Genomic DNA, 19,088 nt, shown 5'->3' on the forward strand with positions numbered 1-19,088 from the left:
CCCCACGTGCAGCTTCCTTCTCCGTTTGGGAACTCTAACCCAAAAGCCACTTCCTTGCAGAGCAGCATCAGGGGTCTGCAAGACTGATTACAATAGCATATTATTTTCCCAACAGAGGCGTCATTGAAACTTCATATTGTCAGCAGCTGTCTGAGTAAGTTTTGACAAAGGATTAGGGGTTATATGAGTTCCCAACAGCTGCACCCGCCAGCATAAAGCGAGGTTCCAAGTTGTATTCCCATTGGTATATAAAACGAAACAATATATTCTCTATCTACATAGCAAGGTATTGGTATTTGAAGGGGAAAAAAATAAATCAGGAACAAAACATCATTCAACTCAATACAAAATTAACTGCATTGTGTAAACACAAATGAAGAATAAATATAAAATGGCCCATTCTCTCCACGTACGTACCAGAGTCTTGGAGGCATGATGAAAATTTCAAGTTATGAAAGAAAATTGAAGATTTAAATAAAAGCGTGGGGCTGTAGAGATGGCTTACAGTTTAAGGTGCTTACCTGCAAGGCCTAAGGACCCAGGTTCAATTCCCCAGGATCCACATAAACCAGATGCACAAGGTAGTGCGTGCGTCTGGAGGTCGTTTTTAGTGGCTAGAGGCCCTTGCATGCCCATTCACTTTCTCTGTCTCTCTTTCTCAAATAAGTAAATATATAAATAAACTATTTTAAAATTTAAAAACAGTGAAGCACTGCAGAAAGACTGTGATAGAGGGCTGAGTGTGCAGCTCAGCAACAGAGTGTTTGCCTCGCTTGTGCCAGGCCCTCGGCTCAATTTTCAGTACTTAAAAAGCAAGTGAAAAGAAAGACTATGTTGGTTCATGAATAACTGCAGAGTAATACAGGTGGCTGTCGGGGAAGTTGGGGAACAAAAAATATCAAGGTTAAAGAAGCACATTATAAAGATTCCAAAGATTGGGCTGGAGAGATGGCTTAGCGGTTAAGCACTTGCCTGTGAAGCCTAAGGATCCCGGTTCGAGGCTCGGTTCCCCAGGTCCCACGTTAGCCAGATGCACAAGGGGGCGCAAGCGTCTGGAGTTCGTTTGCAGTGGCTGGAGGCCCTGGCGCGCCCATTCGCTCTCTCTCCCTCTATGTGTCTTTCTCTCTGTGTCTGTAGCTCTCAAATAAATAAATAAATAATGAACAACAAAAAAAAATTTAAAAAAAAAGTTTCCAAAGATCAATTAAAAGGGTGTGTGTGTGTGAATATGTGTATATGTGTGTGAATATGCGTATGTGTGTGTTCATGTATGTGTGTGTGTGTGTGTGTGTAAGCACTGATCTCAGAGGGGGGAAATTAGTGGAAAACATGCAGTGACAATGGGCGTTATATGTTTGTGTGTGTGTGCATGTGTAAACAAACACAGGACAAACCAAAGAGGGAAGTGTGCAGAGCCCAAAGCTAAAGAGCTGTGGTCCACTGTTTTTTACACATTCACCCCTTGGGAAATACCTTGCAAAACTGAATTAAAAATGAAGGGAAGGCCGGGCGTGGTGGCGCACTCCTTTAATCCCAGCACTTGGGAGGCAGAGGTAGGAGGATCGCTGTGATTTCGAGGCCACCCTGAGACGACATAGTGAATTCCAGGTCAGCCTGGGTTAGAGTGAGACCCTACCAAAAAAAAACCCAAAAAACAAAAAACACCTAAAGAACAAAAGAAGCCACAGCTCGGAAGCATGTGACGACCTGTGTGTCACCCATCAGCCCTTGTGTTCAATGCATTCTGTAAGGCCTCTAGTTGGAGACGTTCACCGCAAATCGTAGGGAGTCCCCTGTGGGTTTAGACAGCAAGACCGCGTCAAAACACTCAATGCCTAGGAGAAACTGAACCCAAGGAGATAAAGAGATTAGGTGGAAAGTTGCAATTCAAGAAAAGGAGACTCAAAGCTACATCCCAGCATGTATACGCAGAAGCTTGTTAGAGTGTGGTAGATTTCTCTAAAGCAGGCGACAGAAGACGTACTTCATAAAATCATGGTAAGCTGTTGGAGGACCTCGGTGAAAATTACTGAAAACTAGCGGAGCCCCGAGCTAACCACAGAAACATAAACGACCATATGGGGGATAAGCTCACTGCGCCCGGGCAGAGCAGATGACCTCATGCCTTTTCCACCATCCCCCACCCCAGGCTGGAGTCTTAAGGCCCTCCCTCTGCATTCCTGCTCCGTAGGAGTTGCTCTGTGTGTGTGTCTGTGTGTGTGTGTCTGTGTGTGTGTGTATGTGTTTGTGTGTGTGTGTGTGTTTTTAAAAAAAATGTCTTCCACCCTGAGAATACAGAGTTAATTCCAGGTCAGCCTGAGCTAGAGTGAGACCCTACCTTGAAAAAAAAGAAAAGAGAGAGAAATGTCTGTATTCCTATTTTTTTTATTTCCTTGAATGTATAATTTTATTATTGACAACTTCTGTATTTATAGACAATAAATCATGATAATTGCCTCTCCTCCCCCACTTTCCCCTTCACAATTCCACTCTCCATCATATCACCTCCCTCTCTCTGCTAGTCTCTCTTTTATTTTGATGGCATCGTCTTTTTCTCCCATTATTAGGGTCTTATGAAGGTATTGCTAGGCACTGTGAGGTCATGGATATCGAGGCCAATGTCTGTCTGACCAGTTTCTTTGGAAGGAGTCCAATCCTTCCTTTGGCTGTGACATTCTTTGCACCATCCCGTCTGCAATGGACCCTGAGCCTTGGAGGGTGTGATAGAGATGTTTCAGTGCTGGACACTCCTCCGTCCCTTCTTCTCAGCACTATGTTGCCTTTTGGGTCATCCCGGTGGTCATCTTCATCTGAAAAGTGAAGCTTCTCTAACCAGAAGTGAGAGTAGCATTAATAAATGAATATGAACATTAAATGTAGTGCTCACTGGGCAGTTTGGTGAGCATAGTATATGCATTTAACCTGACAATGTACTACTATTCTAATAAGTTCTGAAATTCGGCCATACATTAGTCTCACAGATCCTCTACTTTTAATATATTGAACACTGTGAAGCAATGTCATAAAATTGATTTAGAAAACTTAAGTAGAAATATTAGTTTTTTCAGGAACAATTTATTTCTTGGACCATATTACATATTACTGAGTGCATATTACTTTAAACATTATTAGAAACATAAATCTTCATTAATTTGTTTTCAATAAAATGTTCCAAATGCTTTCTTTTTAAATTTGTTTCTGTTGGTGTAACTTAAAAAAGTCTATAGCTTGACATTTCCCATGGGATCAAATCTATAGTGTATCACTTGTTTTATCAATGTTAAGACAAAATACCAGAGCTGGGCATGATGACACATGCCTTTAACCCAAGCACTTGGGAGGCAGTGGTAAGAGGATCACCATGAGTTCAAGGCCACCCTGAGACTACACAGTGAATTCCAGGTCAGCCTGAGCTAGAGTGAGACCCTACCAGGAAAAACCAAGGGGGAAAAAAAAGAAACCTGACTAGAAGCAGTTTAGGAGAAAAAAAAATGGTTCAATTAGGCTTCTAGTTTCAAGGGCAAGTTTAAGGCCTGAGTGGGAAGCCTACATCCCTTCTTACCCCTGATAGCAAAGAGGAAGAACAGAACATGGAGCAACTGACTGGACTGTAAGAGTGAGGCTTTGCTTCCAGGGACACACTTCTTCCAGCAAGGGTCCACTTCCTGAAAGTTCCACAACCTTCCTGAATAATACCTCCAGGTGGAGGTCAAACACATGACTCTGTGGGGGGCATTTTATGTTCAAACCACCACACAGAAGAAGAGTGAGGGGCTGGAGAGGTGGCTTAGCAGTTAAGGCACTTGAATGTGAAGCCTAAGGACTCAAGTTCGATTCCCCAGGACCCACTCAAGCCAGATGCACAAGATGGCACATGCATCTGGATTTCATTTGCAGTGGCTAAAGGACCTGGCGTGCCCATTCTCTCCCTCTCTCTTTGCCTCTTTCTCTGCCTCTCAAAAGAAAGAAAGAAAGAAAAAGGAAGGAAGGGAAGGAGGGAGGAAGGAAGGAAAAAGGATGAGTCAACAATCAGGACAAAACCACAAAAGTGTTTTAATATCTCATAAGTGACAATACTTCATGTGGATGTGGATGTACTGTGCATATGTATGTGAATTTCTCAAGAACTGTTCTAGCATCTCAGTTAAGTTAAATAATACTTTCAAAAGCACATGAGTAGGGCTGGAGAGATGGCTCAGCAGTTAAGCACTTGCCTGTGAAGCCTAAGGACCCCAGTTCGAGGCTCGGTTCCCCAGGACCCACGTTAGCCAGGTGCACAAGGGGGTGCACGCATCTGGAGTTCGTTTGCAGTGGCTGGAGGCCCTGGCGAGCCTATTCTCTCTCTCTCTTTCTCTCTCTATCTACCTGCCTCTTTTTCTCTCTCTCTGTCACTCTTAAATAAATAAATAAATAAATAAATAAATAAATAAATAAATACAGCACATGACTAAAACCGAATAAAGCCAGATTTTGGACTTAGGTTTGTTGCTTGTGAAAAGTTTTTTTGTTTTGTTTTTGCTTTTCAAGGTAGGGTTTCTAGCCCAGCTGACCTGGAATTCACTGTGTAGTCTCAGGGTGGCCTTGAACTCATGGTGATCCTCCTTCCTCTGCCTCCTGAGTACTGGGATTAAAGGTGTGCGCCACCATGCTCGGCTTTGAAAGTTTTATTTTTCCCAAGAGTATCACTAAATGATCATCAGGGTTTTTGGGAATACTGTTGGCTTATAATCCATAGGACAAAGGCAAGGGGCTTTACAGGCAGAGGATTTATGTGCCAAACCAGGAAGTCTGGGGTTCTTTGGAGAGTCTGGGCAGACCTGTCTCAGGAGTCATGGCAGCGCTGTCCACTTGCACTGGCCAGGGTTCAGTGCATGTCATACATCTTGCCTTCATGTGCCCATTACTAACTCAAGCTAACGACTTATGTTCTCAAAGTGTGTCTGTAGTGAATTAAAGTAACACTGGTTGGGCTGGAGAGATTGCTCAGAGGTAAAGGCACTTGCCTGCAAAGCCCAAGGACCTGAATTTGTTTGCAGCAACTAGAGGCCCTGGCATGCCCATTCTCTGCCCCCACCCCTGCCTCCTCTCTCTCAGATAAATCAAATATATTAAAACAAAATAATGGGCTAGAGAGATGGCTTAGTGATTAAGCGCCTGCCTGTGAAGCCTAAGGACCCCTGTTCGAGGCTCGGTTCCTCAGGATCCATGTTAGCCAGATGCACAAGGTGGTACACTCATTTGGAGTTCATTTGCAGTGGCTGGAGGCGCTGAGGGGCCCATTCTCTCTCTAACTGCCTCTTTCTCTCTCTGTCGCTCTCAAATAAATAAATAAATAACAATAAACCAAAAAAAAAAATCCCTTAAAAAAAGAGACTAAAAAAGAAAGAATAAGACTAGATAGCAATGTGACATGCTGAGAAAAACTCTTGATTCCCGAAAATAGTTTCTGTCAGCAGAAACCAGGGTGGCATGCTAAACATTATTATTTTCCCTTATTTAGAGATGTGAGCTGGAATCCAGGGACCCTTCGAATCAGAACTTAAGATTCATAAATCTTTGTTGACTTAAAGAAAAAGAGCTTTCTAGTCCAAAGAGGCTGAGTACAGGTCACACCAATAACCATCATAAAATTTCTCACTATTTTGTGATTTGGAAAAACATTGTGTCAAATAACAAGCAAGGCTTAGGTAACAAATTAGCAATGCCCGAACAGTTTTTATTGCCAGTTCTGTTTACAAGGTTTGTAAGTGGCAGATTTGTGTTGGATCGAGGCCTCTGTCCTCCACTAACCTCTGGGAGAATAGATTTGAAGGCAGAAACGTTCTTCTCCTTCTGTTTTTGGTGACATGCATGCAGTTTTGATTTTCCCACCCAAAGCGCACATAACAGGGAGGCCAGCAAGCAGGGAGCTTGAGCCAGAGCTCCCAAGGAAAGAGTGTCCGCGGCTCTCTCTGTTTCCCAGTGTTAGGCACATTCACCTCTAAGAGAAATCCTAGGTGGGAAACTGGAGCAGGGTCATAGCGCTGTTGCGGACCTTTAATACTAAGCATATGGCCAGGATGTGGTGGCACTCACCTTTAATCCCAGCACTTGGGAGGCAGAGATAGGAGGAGAGCCGTGAGTTCGAGGGGAGCCTGGTCAGTCTGGACTAAAGCAAGACTTTAGCCCCTGCCCCATTTTTTTTTTTTTTTTTTTTTTTTAGGTCTAGAGATGGCTTAACAGTGAAGGTGTTTGCTTGCGAAACCAAAGGACCCAGGTTCAATTCCCCAGGACCCACGTAAGCCAGATGCACAAGGGGCAAATGTGTCTGGAGTTCGTTTGCAGTGGCTGGAGGCCCTGGCACACCCATTCTCTCTCTGTCTCTCTTCTCTCTGCCTCTCTCTCTCTCTCTCTCTGCTTGCAAATAAATAAAAAATTTACATAAAAATAAAAACACAAAATGGACTAAGCCTATGAACATAAGTAATCCCAGCTCAGCCGTTATCCCAATTGATCTAGACCTTCATTATTTGACCTTCCCCCACTTCCCTTGCCTTGAATAACTTGAAGCCAGCCAACGACCCACATATACCAAAAGCAGAGCACATGGGGAAGGTTAAAGGCTGGTCTCCCAGCACAGTGTCCATCGGGAAAGGAGCAGAGCCACTGAGGAATTTATCCTACCGGATGGGACATGGGCAACTCCTTCATCCTATGAAGGACAGAACTCAGAAAGGAAGGACTGGGGAGAATGAGTCACTAGCAGCTGTTAGGAATCATCCTTGAGCCATTTAACTTTCTCCCTTATCTACCCCAAAAGGCCAGTTATGGCCAGACTCTCACTGCATCACAATTCCTTCAGAGACTTGGTCAAACACACACTGGGCCCCTCCACACTCAGAGTTTCTGATTCAGCAGACCTGGGTGGGGCATGTGGGTATTTCTAACAAGTCCCCAGGTAGCATCGTCAGTCAGGAATACTATATTGTAAGAACCACTGCTTTTGGCAATACTGTTTTCAAAATTGAGTGAGTGTGGTGGTTTGAATAGAAAAGATGGACCCCAATATATTCAGTTCTTTATTGTTTGTAGTTTGCATCTGCTGGCTACCTGGCTAGAGGCAATGTCACTGGGTGATCTTAAGGTGTGGTGATGGGTTTCCGATTTCAATCTAAAGATATACAAAGTGTGCCTAGCTGGAGTTCCTGAAGTGTGCTGTGGCTTTTGACCTTTAGGCTTATAGTTCCCTCTCTCTGGTTGGACCTGTGAAGGCAGGCCAGTTTCTTCTGCCATTATGGAACTCCCCCTGGATCTGTAAGCTTCAATAAATCCCTTCTCCATAACTGTGCCTGATCTGGAAGTTCATCTCAGCGAACCTGAATCTGTCTGCTACAGTGAGAAAAAGTAAATATAAATATAAACAAAATAAGAAAAAATAACTTAAAAAATTTACCTAGAAAGCCAGGAACAAATTTCTTTTGAAAAAAAATATATTTATGTGGGCTGAAGAGACGGCTTAGTGGTTAAGGCACTTGCCAGCAAAAAGCCAAAGGACTCATGTTTTGATTCCCCAGTACCCAAGTAAAGCCAGATGCACAAGGTGGTGTGTGCATATAGGGTTCGTTTGCAGTGTCCAGAGGCCCTAGTGCACCCATTCTCTCTCCCTCTTTCTGTCTCTCTCTCTGCCACTTTCTCAAATAAATAAATAAATAAAATATTAAAATATATTGATTTATGAGAAAGAGAGAGCATGGGTACACCAAGACCTCCCTCCTGCCACGAAAAGCAAGTCCCAGATGCGTGAATCGCTTTGTGCATCTGGCTGTATGTGGGCACTGGAGAACTGAGCCTGGGTTATCAGGCTTTGCAAGACAGCATCTTTACCCACTGAGCCCAGCACATTTCTTAAAAATGAGTGTCTACACATTAACCTGTAAGAAGGACTGTTGAAAGACTGAATGAGATGTCAAGATTTATCCAAGGAAAGCTTATCTCACACATTAGATTCTGTCCTTAGGAAATCAGTTTATTGCGTGCGCTTTGGTGACAGACCAGATCTGGACTTGAGATCCCAGGCTGTCATCTCAAACAATGAATTTTTTCAGGCAGCCACTCATTTCTCTACACTGCCGTTTTGTCATTCAGCTGGAAATTCAATACATCTAATCTCATCAGGTTGTTCTGAGTATAAAATAGATTATGTTTAGGATCCTTCAACACAATAGCTTAATGCACACACACATGCTAGCTGTAAGCATTATATAATAATTATTTAACTGTGATACCAGCATATAATGTCTTTAGTATCCAACAAAAATTTTGGGTTTTTTTCTAGGTAAGGTCTCGCTATAGCCCAGGCTGACCTGGAATTCACTATGGAATCTCAGGGTGGCCTCGAACTCACGGGCAATCCTCCTACCTCTGCCTCCTGAGTGCTGGGATTAAAGGCGTATGCCACCACACCCGGCAAATTTTGAGGTTTTACACTGTTTGCAGATATTGGAAACTGAGGCACTGAGGGATTACAAATCAAGAGCATTTTGGGAGCACTCTGAAACTTGCCCAGAGGGGCATCTGTAATCATCATTCTGAACCCAGATATCTATGGGTGATCTGAACCAGATATGGACAGGCAACCCTTGCAGGAACCGAACCCCAGAAGATTGAAGGAGGACGGACTGTTTCTTCTGGAGCCACCCTTGACTTTTTTTTTTTTTTTTTTTTTTTTTTTTTTTTTTGCCCACACACTCCTGTATGCAGTTTGTGTCTGAAATGGAAAATTTCTGTAACACAATACTCTGCTCTGATCCCCAGAGACTCTCAAATAATCAGTTTTTTTTTCTTTTTCCTTTTTGGTTTGGGTTAAAATATGACTTCATGCACAGAAAAGGAGGCTCATGTCACAGCCCTTTCAGCAGTTTCGTAAACACGGCAGACTCAAACCCCTCTGGTTCCTAAGAATGATGAAGAATTAATTTCACTTTTCTGAGGGGGAAAAAAAGGGTGCAGTGGTGTGGAATCCATAGCTCTGAGAGGCTTCTCTTCAGCACCCCAGCCCAGATGGGACACCTAATCCTCAAACCTCCCACAGGTAGCTCAGGGAAAGGCCGCAGCTACCCTTAGCTGTATGAGCAATGGAGAGTCAGACATTGAGCCATGGAAACCACGGAATTCTGAGGCTAGTCTCCCTAACTCCTGGCATTCACCTCTTGAAGACAGAGTCAGCTCCTCACACACGATGCCTGATGCGGCCCTACACCCGTCTGAGCAGTGGAGGGCCACCGCTCCACATGCACTGTTGAGCATCAGGACTGCCACTCCTCCCTCACTGCTAGTAAAGGAAGGGTGCTACAAATCTCCCCAAATTTACAAAATGAAATCCTAACCCTCCGAGGTGCTGCTATGTAGGGTAACTAGGTCTGCACTTCCAAAAGAGATCTCCCAGAGCTGTTTTGTCCTCCCCCAGTGTGAAGACACAGTGAAGCCTTGCACCTCTAATCCTGGCACTCGGGAGGCAGAGGTAGGAGGACTGCATGAGTTCGAGGCCACCCTGAGACTGCATAGTGAATTCCAGGTCAGCCTGAGCTAGAGCGAGACCCTACCTCAAAAAATAAATAAAGAAATAAAGAAGGAAAGAAAGAGAGAAAGAAAGAAGGAGAAAGAAAGAAAGACAGAAGGAAGGAAAGACACAATGAGAAAGCTCTATCGCTATGTGCCAGGAAATGGGTTACCAAAACTTGCCAGTGCTTTGACCTCACTCCAGCTCCCAGGACTTCTAAAGTACGGATCTCTGAGATTTTGTTAGCAGAACCTGTAACACATGAAGACAAGCAGTTATGGCTGTATTTGCTCAGGGAAATAGAATGATATAATACCCATGTTGGTAGGAAGCAGTTTGATGTTTGGTAATGATACCACTTTGGAATCAAACAGTACTGAGCTTGATCACCTGCCCCTCCCACCTCCCAATGCAACTTCTTACATTGCCTGAACTTGAGTAACGTTTTGAATGACTTTGAAATCCAACTTTCTGTTTATACAGTGAAGATAATAGCATCTACCTCCTAGGGCTACAGGAACAGTCTAGAAAAGTAATGTTTGGGGAGAATTTGACTGTTGGTCTGTGGCCTCTGATAGGTAGCTCTTATATGGCGGACTGGTCACATGAACAAAAAGACCCACTAACCCCTGAAAACACTGGCGATCATCCGACTTAATACAACTCAGTAGTCTATACAAATATCTGGGATTCTTATCACAAATACTTTTTCAAAGATAAGAGTGAAATAACATAACCCTTTGTACATTCATTTCATTTTGGCTTTCTGAGGTAGGCCCTCACTCTATCTAGCTCAGGCTGACCTGGAGTTCACCCTGTAGTCTCAGGGTGGCTTTGAACTCAGAACAGTGATCCTCCTACCTCTGCCTCCAGAGTGCTGGGATTAAAGGCATGTGCCACCGCACCCCTTGTACCTTTTTGTCTCTTGGTTCATTGTGTGATTTTTCAGTTATCTATTGGGATAGGGATATCCTGAACCTAACCTTCTTTATCAACCACATTTTTGTTCCACCCAAGATAGACACAGTGAGGGAGTTTTGCCAGATCGTATTAGGTAACGGGATAAAAGTTAACCCCCGGACCTTCCCACTGCCACTTCCAGACTAGCAATGCCGCGTGATGAATGAGACACAGAGACGGGCAGCAGCGTGGCCAATCCCGCAGAGCACCCTTCCTTCAGATGGTCTGGACAGGGGGCTCCTGGGCGCCTCCAGTAAGGAATGCAGTGGGGCTGTTGTGCAATAAACAACTCTGACCTCCAGGCAGGGGGAAACGAGGTTCGCGCAAATTATTCAGACTTGGAACCTGACCACCCTCTTCCTTTGATTATTCAGACTCCCTCTTTCCAGCCTGAGTTTGCTAATCCTCCAGTGATGTCATCTGCAGGAAGTTGCAAAAGGAGCAGACGCTGAGAGTTGAAAGACCTCCGCGGGGCTCCAGGCACACCGTCCGTCCCCCAAATCCCTGGGGAGCCTCAGCTGGCTTTCTGTCACTAGGGATAACAAAAGGAGTCTGAGGCTTGGCTTCAGAGCACAGAGAATTCAACAGTTTCTCAACAGCCAGACAGGAAGCAGCCTCAGCCCTAGGGTCCGGTTCGGAACTCTTTAGTTCTGAAGATGCTCTTGCTGAAGAGGGAGGAGAGGAGAGGGGCTGGTTGGTTCTGGGGGCATTGCGGAGCAGGAGAAAGGGCCAGGAAGCACCCCAGGGTGGTTCTCTGAAGTCAGACTCATAACCAACCAGCTGCCCTTCTGGCTTTCATACGTGCCCTTCACCTACCTTGCCACGTGTCATACTGTCATGCCGTACAGCTACAAGCCATCTACAAAATCACGTTGACCTTAACGTGCTCAGTTTCCACGTGAGAAAATGACTCTCAGATGTCAGGCAGTAGAAAACATCCAGAAACTACTTCAGGTTTCAGTTGTCTTAAAGGGAGAGAAATGAATCTGGGACATAATAAGTGATTTTTTTTTAACTCCATACCTTAGATACAGAAACTAAGGCTCATCAAGCGAAGGGAGGGATGGAGAGATGGCTTAGTGGCTAAGGCACTTGCCTGCGAAGTCTAAGGACCCAGGTTCGATTCTCCACATCCCACGTAAGCCAGATGCACAAGGTGGCACATGCATCTGGAGCTCGTTTGCAGTGGCTAAAAGCCCTGTTTCCCTCTCTCTCTCTCTCTCTCTCTCTCTCTCTCTCTCTCTCTCTCTCTCTCTCTGTGTGTGTGTGTGTGTGTGTGTGTGTGTGTCTCAAATTAAGAGAGGAAAAAAAGCCAAGAGCTATGTCTCTCCTCGTTCCTAAACCACCCTGCTGAGTAAAACATCAATGGAGGCATCAGACTTAAAGGAACGAGGGGACCGGCACTTCAAAAACATGGTGCCATCCTCTGAGCCTGGAGATGTGGGACCTGCAATCAGGAATGCCAAATCCACTTTAACATTTCACTGGCATTCACCTGCCACACACGCTCAGCGACACACCCACAGACACTCATGCAGATCCAAATGTGTACATGTTACACACGACAGATGGGAAGAATAGAAGTCTTATTGACAACTTTCATAAACAGGAACAATATCCTATGATCACAATCCCCTCCCCCAAATGTCCCTCCACTGCATCTCTTCTTTCCAACTACGGGAATGCTCATGAGACTGTCTTCCAGGAAGAGGGATTTATTTGCTACCCGTGTCATCTTTCTCCTATTGTTACTTCTGTAAATCAAGACTTGCTATCATGTTTTCTCGTAGCATCATCATCTATTATCTATTTTTTGTAAATCACAGTCGTGCTTAAATAAATTGGTTCAAGAACCTTGTTGAAAACCTGATAAAAACTAAGGACCTTCACCAAAATTCTCACATGTGTATACAATTTTTTAAAATTTTGTTTGTTTGTTCATTTGTTTTTTTTTTTTTTTTTTTTTTTGAGGTAGGGTCTCACTCTAGCCCAGGCTGAATTCACTAGAATTCACTCTGTAGTCTCAGGGTGGCCTTGAACTCATGGTGATCCTCCAACCTCTGCCTCCCAAGTGCTGGGATTAAAGGCGTGCGCCACCATGCCCAGCCTTTTTTTTTTTTTTTTTTTTTAATTTTAAAGAGAACAAGAGAGAGAGAGAGAGAGAGAGAGAGAGAGAATTGGTATGCCAGAGCCTCAGCCACTGAATCAATGCTTGTGCCACCTAGTGGGAATGTGCAACCTTGCGCTTGCCTCACCTTTGTGCTTCTGGCTAACGTGGGATCTGGAGAGTCAAACATGTGTCCTTAGGCTTCACAAGCAAGCACCTTAACCACTAAGCCATCTCTCCAGCTCCATACAAATGTTTTGCATGTAACTCCAAAAGATTTTCAGGTGCTGTAAAACCCCAAGTTTAACACTTGTCCTAAAAGTGCTTGCCTACTGCAGAATATCCCACCATAACGTGGGATATATCAGAATAAGGCATTCATTTATCTGACAAAGCTTCAGAGTCTCTTCTCATGCCCTCCATCACCTAACAAGGGACCTGGCTATGGCATCTGGCCTGCAGGCTTTGCCCATACCTGTTCTGCTCAGACAGAAGGCAGTGTAGCTGGTTATGATTTGGGACAGAATCTATGTACAGAAAAGTCATGGACTTCCAGGTCTGTGAAAGAGTTCTTTTCTCCAGGACTTGATACACACAAGGGCTCAGGTACAACAAGCAAAGGAGAAACAGTGCTCAGCATTCAGTCCTCAAAGTCTCCCAGCCTGAAGCCCTTAATGAAAAGACATCTGGAAACATCTGCTACTCTTCCACATTCCACCAAGTATGTCTCTTGTAGACTCTTGCCACCAAAGTAGCGAATCAAATATCTGATGACATAATACAGAAATTTAAGAAGGAATTTTCACTCCAAGCTGAAGATTTTTAAAACTTTCCAGAAATTCAGGCTTCAAACAAGCCCAGCACTTTCTAGCTTGGAGAAGAAGAAAAAAAAAGAATCGTTGTTATCTGAAAATGATGATGCTCTTTACTTCTATATTTAATTGTTGTGAAAGTACATGAAATAAGTCATATAAGGTGGTGACAATTTCATGGAAAAATCTCAAAAATGTTAACTATAACTGTTACTTCTCCCATTCCCAAAGTGACATCCCTTGTCATTGCCCTTTGAAGCATTCTGATTTTACTTACAATGCTTTGTAGCTACTATTCCCTAAATCATTAAATTTTTTGAATGGCTACATATATTTCTACAGAGCTATTACTTTTTGTGAAGACTGATGAGATTTAAAAAAATATTTTGTTTGGGCTGGAGAGATGGCTTAGAGGTTAAGCGCTTGCCTGTGAAGCCTAAGGACCCCGGTTCGAGGCTCGATTCCCCAGGACCCACGTTAGCCAGATGCACAAGGGGGCACACGCATCTGGAATTCGTCTGCAGTGGCTGGAAGCCCTGGCGCGCCCATTCTCTCTCTCTCTCTCTGCCTCTTTCTCTGTCTGTTGCTCTCAAATAAATAAATAAAATGAAAACAAAATATTTTGTTTATTCATTTGAGAGGGGGTGCACAGGGAGAGAGAGAGAGAGAGAGAGAATGGACATACCAGGGCCTCTAGCCACTGCAGCAAGCAAACTCCAGATGCATGTGCTGCCTTGTGCATCTGGCTTTATGTGGGTACTGGGGAATTGAACCTGGGTCCTTAGACTTCACAGGCAAGTGCTCTAACCAGTGAGCCATCTCTCCAGGCCTGATGATGATTTCTTAATGGAGGATTTTAATATATGAGCACGCAGTAATTTGATCATGTAACTATACCTTTATCCTCTTTTCTCCCTTCTGCCCTGTCCCATTCCCCTTAGAACCCTCCTCTTTCAAAGTAGTCCTTCTGCTTTTTTTTTTAATCCAGTTCCTTTTTTTCTCCTCTGTACTCTCTGTCAACTGTTCATGAGCTTAGAACTGTGCTGCTCTTGTGGGGCCCCAGTAATCACAGTGTGGTCATGAATGCACCCATAGGCTCATCTCAGAAGACCGTGCCCCAAATTATGACTCTATATCCAGTGGCTTTTATATTCTTTCCACACCTTCTTCCAGAATATTCTAGTTTTGGAGGGAATGATATAAATCTCCTTTAGTGCTGATCCTTCAACAGCCTCTTATTTTCTACTTTGATGAGTTTTGAGTCATCTTAGTGTCAACCACCATTTCTAGAGAGACAGTTCTCTGGCTAGCAGTAAGGTTTAATTTTTTTTTTAACTTTTTGGTTGGATTACAGATGAATTAGGCTGCATAGGAGAAGTAGACAGGAATTGATCAGAGCTGGTAGGAAAAGATACAAGATTAAGATGTAGGGACTGAATTTTGGGGCTTGGGTTTTAACTCCATGGTAGACTGCTTGCCTGGCAAGCTAAATTTGAATAGGAAACTAGATGGGTAAATAATTGCTCCTGACTTGAATTTTCCAGAAGAAAATCATGAAAAGGCAAAAGTTGTAAAACAGTAGTGAATGGCAAACACTTTTCCCACTGGGAAAGAGCCTCAGGAAGCTATTACTGTCACTAGCTCAAGTAATATCCAGGTTTACTATCTAAACTGGATCCAGGAAGAAAAGAGAATTTCTGTGTGAACCCAAATTAGGAAGTGGTGGTAAACCTGGAATAGAGATAAGGAATTTGAACATAAAATGTCATCAAGTCAACCTGGATTCAATGGCTTGCTTACCTGATGGTAACTTATGCCAAATATTGAGATTTGCAAGTGCTAATGGAGTCCTCTGTAAACAGCCAACTAATATGATGGCAGATCTGTAGAGGGGAAATCTGAAAAAAAAATCACACAACTGGTTAGACCCAGGAGTGGTGGTGCATGTCTTTAATCCCAGCACTCTGGAGGCAGAGATAGGAGTATATGCTGTGAGTTCGAGGCCACCCTGAGGCTATTCACTGTGAGTGAATTCCAGGTCAATCTGGGCTAGAGAGAGCCCTTACCTGTCAAAAAACCACTCCCCCAACCCTCCAAAATAAATAAAAATAAAAATTACACTACAGAGGGAGGATTCCCCGCTTTTCTCTCTGCAGACCAAGCCCCACTCTCTCAGTGATAGCAGATATGATCAGATACAAGAATTTGGGGTTTTAGGGAAGCTCTGTAGAGTTGGAGGTCCACTCATCAGGCGGCCAGTCAACCCCTCGCCCACACCCTCTCACGCTGCCACACATACTAGAGTCACTGCCCTGGCAGTGCCAGTGCCCGTGCTAAATGAAGGTCCACATGAGCCATGGATTTCAGTGGGTTCCTGTGGAGTCTCCTCACCTGAACCCACCCCCACTCTGGGCGTTTGCTGGGCCTGGCCAGCGCTGTGATGGCCTGGCTGGGTCCACGAGCGAAGTCCTCGGGGACAATGCTTGCATTCACGCCTGGAATGCTTGCACATGCTGGCCAGCCCACTGCCCCTCTCCCCTCTGCCTGGGCGAGGCTGGCAAGGGTTCGCAGAGATCTCTGGCCACCACTGAGCAATTTCTCCAGTCTTTAACTGTGAGCTAATGCAAATGATGACCCAGTCCAGATTATTAGGTCTGAATGGTGTGCAAGGGAGCCCAAAGCCCTAATCGACACGCTCACTTTGCAGATCTGTCAGGCACCACATCCTCTTCCCAGTTTTCACCATCCCGGAGATGAGAAACGCTTTCATCTCAAAAGCCTCTGCCGACAGCATCCATGTGCTGTGTCCTTCCCCGGTGTGAACACTGGTAACTGCACATCAAGCATGTGTCGGGGGCTCACCAGTCCACCCCCAGGCAACAGATCATAGGACAGAAGTGATGACAGCATGCTAAAACATGGTCAGTTTCCAGGAAAGAGCATGTTGGAAAGTTAGAATTCCTAATCTCGAAAGGCCCAAGGATGGAAAGTACACTCCTAGAAAACAAAAAAAAAGTGGACTTCATAGAAAGCCTTTGCTGTCTGGATGTGCAAATATTGTCTGCAGCCAAGAGCATTAGAAAGTTGTCCTTAGGTACTGGAGTGGTTAAGGCATTTGCATGTGAAGCCAAAGGACCCAAGTTTAATTCCCCAGTTCCCAGGTAAAGCCAGATGCACAAGGGGGTGCATGCGTCTGGAGTTCCTTTGCAGTGGCTAGAGGCCCTGGCATACCAATTCTCTCTCTCTCTCTCTCTCTCTCTTTGTCTATCTCCTCTCTATCTCCCTCTCTGCTTGCAAATAAATTAAATAAAATAAAAAAGAAGAAGAAGGAGGAGGAGGAGGAGGAGGAGGAGGAGGAGGAGGGGGAGGAGGAGGAGGAGAAAGTCATCCTTAGAAAGTGGACTTGCTGAGTTTAGATCCACCTCCAAACTGTATACATGATCTTTAGCCATAGTGTTCAGTAAGTACTTAAACAGATGGCTGCAAATCCATGCAGCGCATATACTCGTGACAGAGATTAATAGCCCTTCTGGATTGGGTATACGCATGTGGCAATTGCCAGAAGTACTTTAGCTATTTAGACGATACAGACAAATGAACCCATAGAATCTACTGTTGACTTTTAGTTATTTTACTTTTTAAACTCTCGTATCATTTTACGAAATTCATTTCACTTTCCAGCACTCTTACAAAATATTTTAGAGAAAGAGCAAGATCCTCAATTTGCTTGTGGAAAACTTAGGTAATGAGAAAGACAGGCCCGAGCCTCACAGCTGACAGTCTCTGGCCACGTCCCAAGGCCCATTTCCCTCTCCAGAAGGTGCTTCCTCTGGGAAAAGTTCTCATGACATCATTAATGTGGTTTTCCAAATATGAGGCTCCCTTGGGCAAGAAACCTGACTGGGGAAATATTTACCACCCCCAAGGAAGCAGTTAGATCTTTGTAAAAGAAAAAAATATATATATATATACTTTAAAATTTTTATTTTCTTGGAGTGTGTGTGCATACTTGTCCTTTTCCATAGACATTGCCAATTACTAAAGCATTGAAAAATAAAGTTGACATTTAAAAAATATATTTTATTTATTTATTTATTTGAGAGAGAGAGAAAGAGGCGGCGGGTGGGAGGAGAAGAGAATGGGTGCGCCAGGGCCTCCAGCCACTGCAAACGAACTCCAGACGCATGCGCCCCCTTGTGCATCTGGCTTATGTGGGTCCTGGAGAATCAAACCAGGATCCTCTGGCTTTGCAGGCAAATGCCTTAACCGCTAAGCCATCTCTCCAGCCCTAAATTGACATTTAATTTGTCACTATTTCAATGCAAAGAGCAAGTAGCTGTCTTCTGGGAAGCAGTGGGTTTCATGCTATTATTTTCCCCCACCAGAAGCTATTCTCTTGTCTAAGTTAGTGCAGACAGACAGACATACAATCTGCCAGGCTGTATTATTTCCAGAAACGAATATGGGGAAATGCTGTAGCGTGCACAGAGTTCTTTAACTGACGTTATTATAGGAATGCTGTGTATCCCTGTACCCACTTAACCAATGGAAAAATGTGTTCAGAGACAATGGCTTCAATATTACATCAGAAATTGAGCCAGAAACCCTAAAGAGAAATCTCTCTTCTCATTCCAGTCCATTGCCAGATTTTGTTGTTAAGACTCCTCTTGGCAGAGAGGCCAGTGCAGCAATCTTCACCCCAGAGGACTGGTCAAGGATTCGGCCCGGCTACAGATCAGCGTGGCCCTCAAACAGCATGGTGACTGGTCCACAGCTGGTCAAGCCACAGCAGGACAGCTGGGCCAGTGAGGCAGCTGGAGTGGGGGGCAAGGAAAGACGCGGAGCCTGGCAGCCTTGTAGCATCCATGCGCTTTTCCCCCACGACACTTCAGTCACCAGTGTTGAGAGGCGTCTTCTGTTAGTGGCCATTATGGTGAAATTTGTCCACTATAGGCAACACCACGGACTTCTCAGCAATCGTGGGTTTTGAGAAAGAAACTGCTGTGCCTCGGTCGATTCAGTCATTTCCCAGGGAAGCTGTGACAAGGTTCCACAGACTGGGTCTCGTGCTTCTGGAAGCTAGAACCTGAAAATCGAAGCGTCAGGTGTAGGGTTCCACTGAGGGCTGTGAGAGAAATCCTGTTCTCTTTGGTTCTCTGTTTGCTAGAGAATGCCGGCCTTCCTTGCTCCTAGATGTAACACTTCCACAGCCATTCATCTACAGATATGTCGAGTCCAAACCTCTCCTTCTTGTAAGGACACTAGTTACATTGGATTAAAACCACCCTCGTGACTGTGGAGATCCTCTTTTGGGTTTACCTAGCTCAAAATGATGATTCACTACCCTTAAAAAAAAATATAAGTTGGCTGGGCGTGGTGGCACACACCTTTAATCCCAGCACTTGGGAGGCAGAGGTAGGAAGATTGCCATGAGTTCGAGGCCACCCTGAGACTACAGAGTGATTTCCAGGTCAGTCTGAGCTAGAGTGAGACCCTAACTCTAAAAAGACAAAATTTTTTTAAAAAATTCAAAAAAAGTGGGCTGGAGAGGTGGCTCAGCAGTTAACGCACCTACTTGCAAAGCCTTACAACCCTGCTTTGATTCCCCAGTACCCACGTAAAGCCAGATGCACAGTGGCACATACATCTGGAGTTCCTCTGCAGTGGCTAG

Source organism: Jaculus jaculus, chromosome 4 (assembly GCF_020740685.1).
Source record: "Jaculus jaculus isolate mJacJac1 chromosome 4, mJacJac1.mat.Y.cur, whole genome shotgun sequence".
In the NCBI taxonomy this organism is placed as follows: domain Eukaryota; kingdom Metazoa; phylum Chordata; class Mammalia; order Rodentia; family Dipodidae; genus Jaculus; species Jaculus jaculus.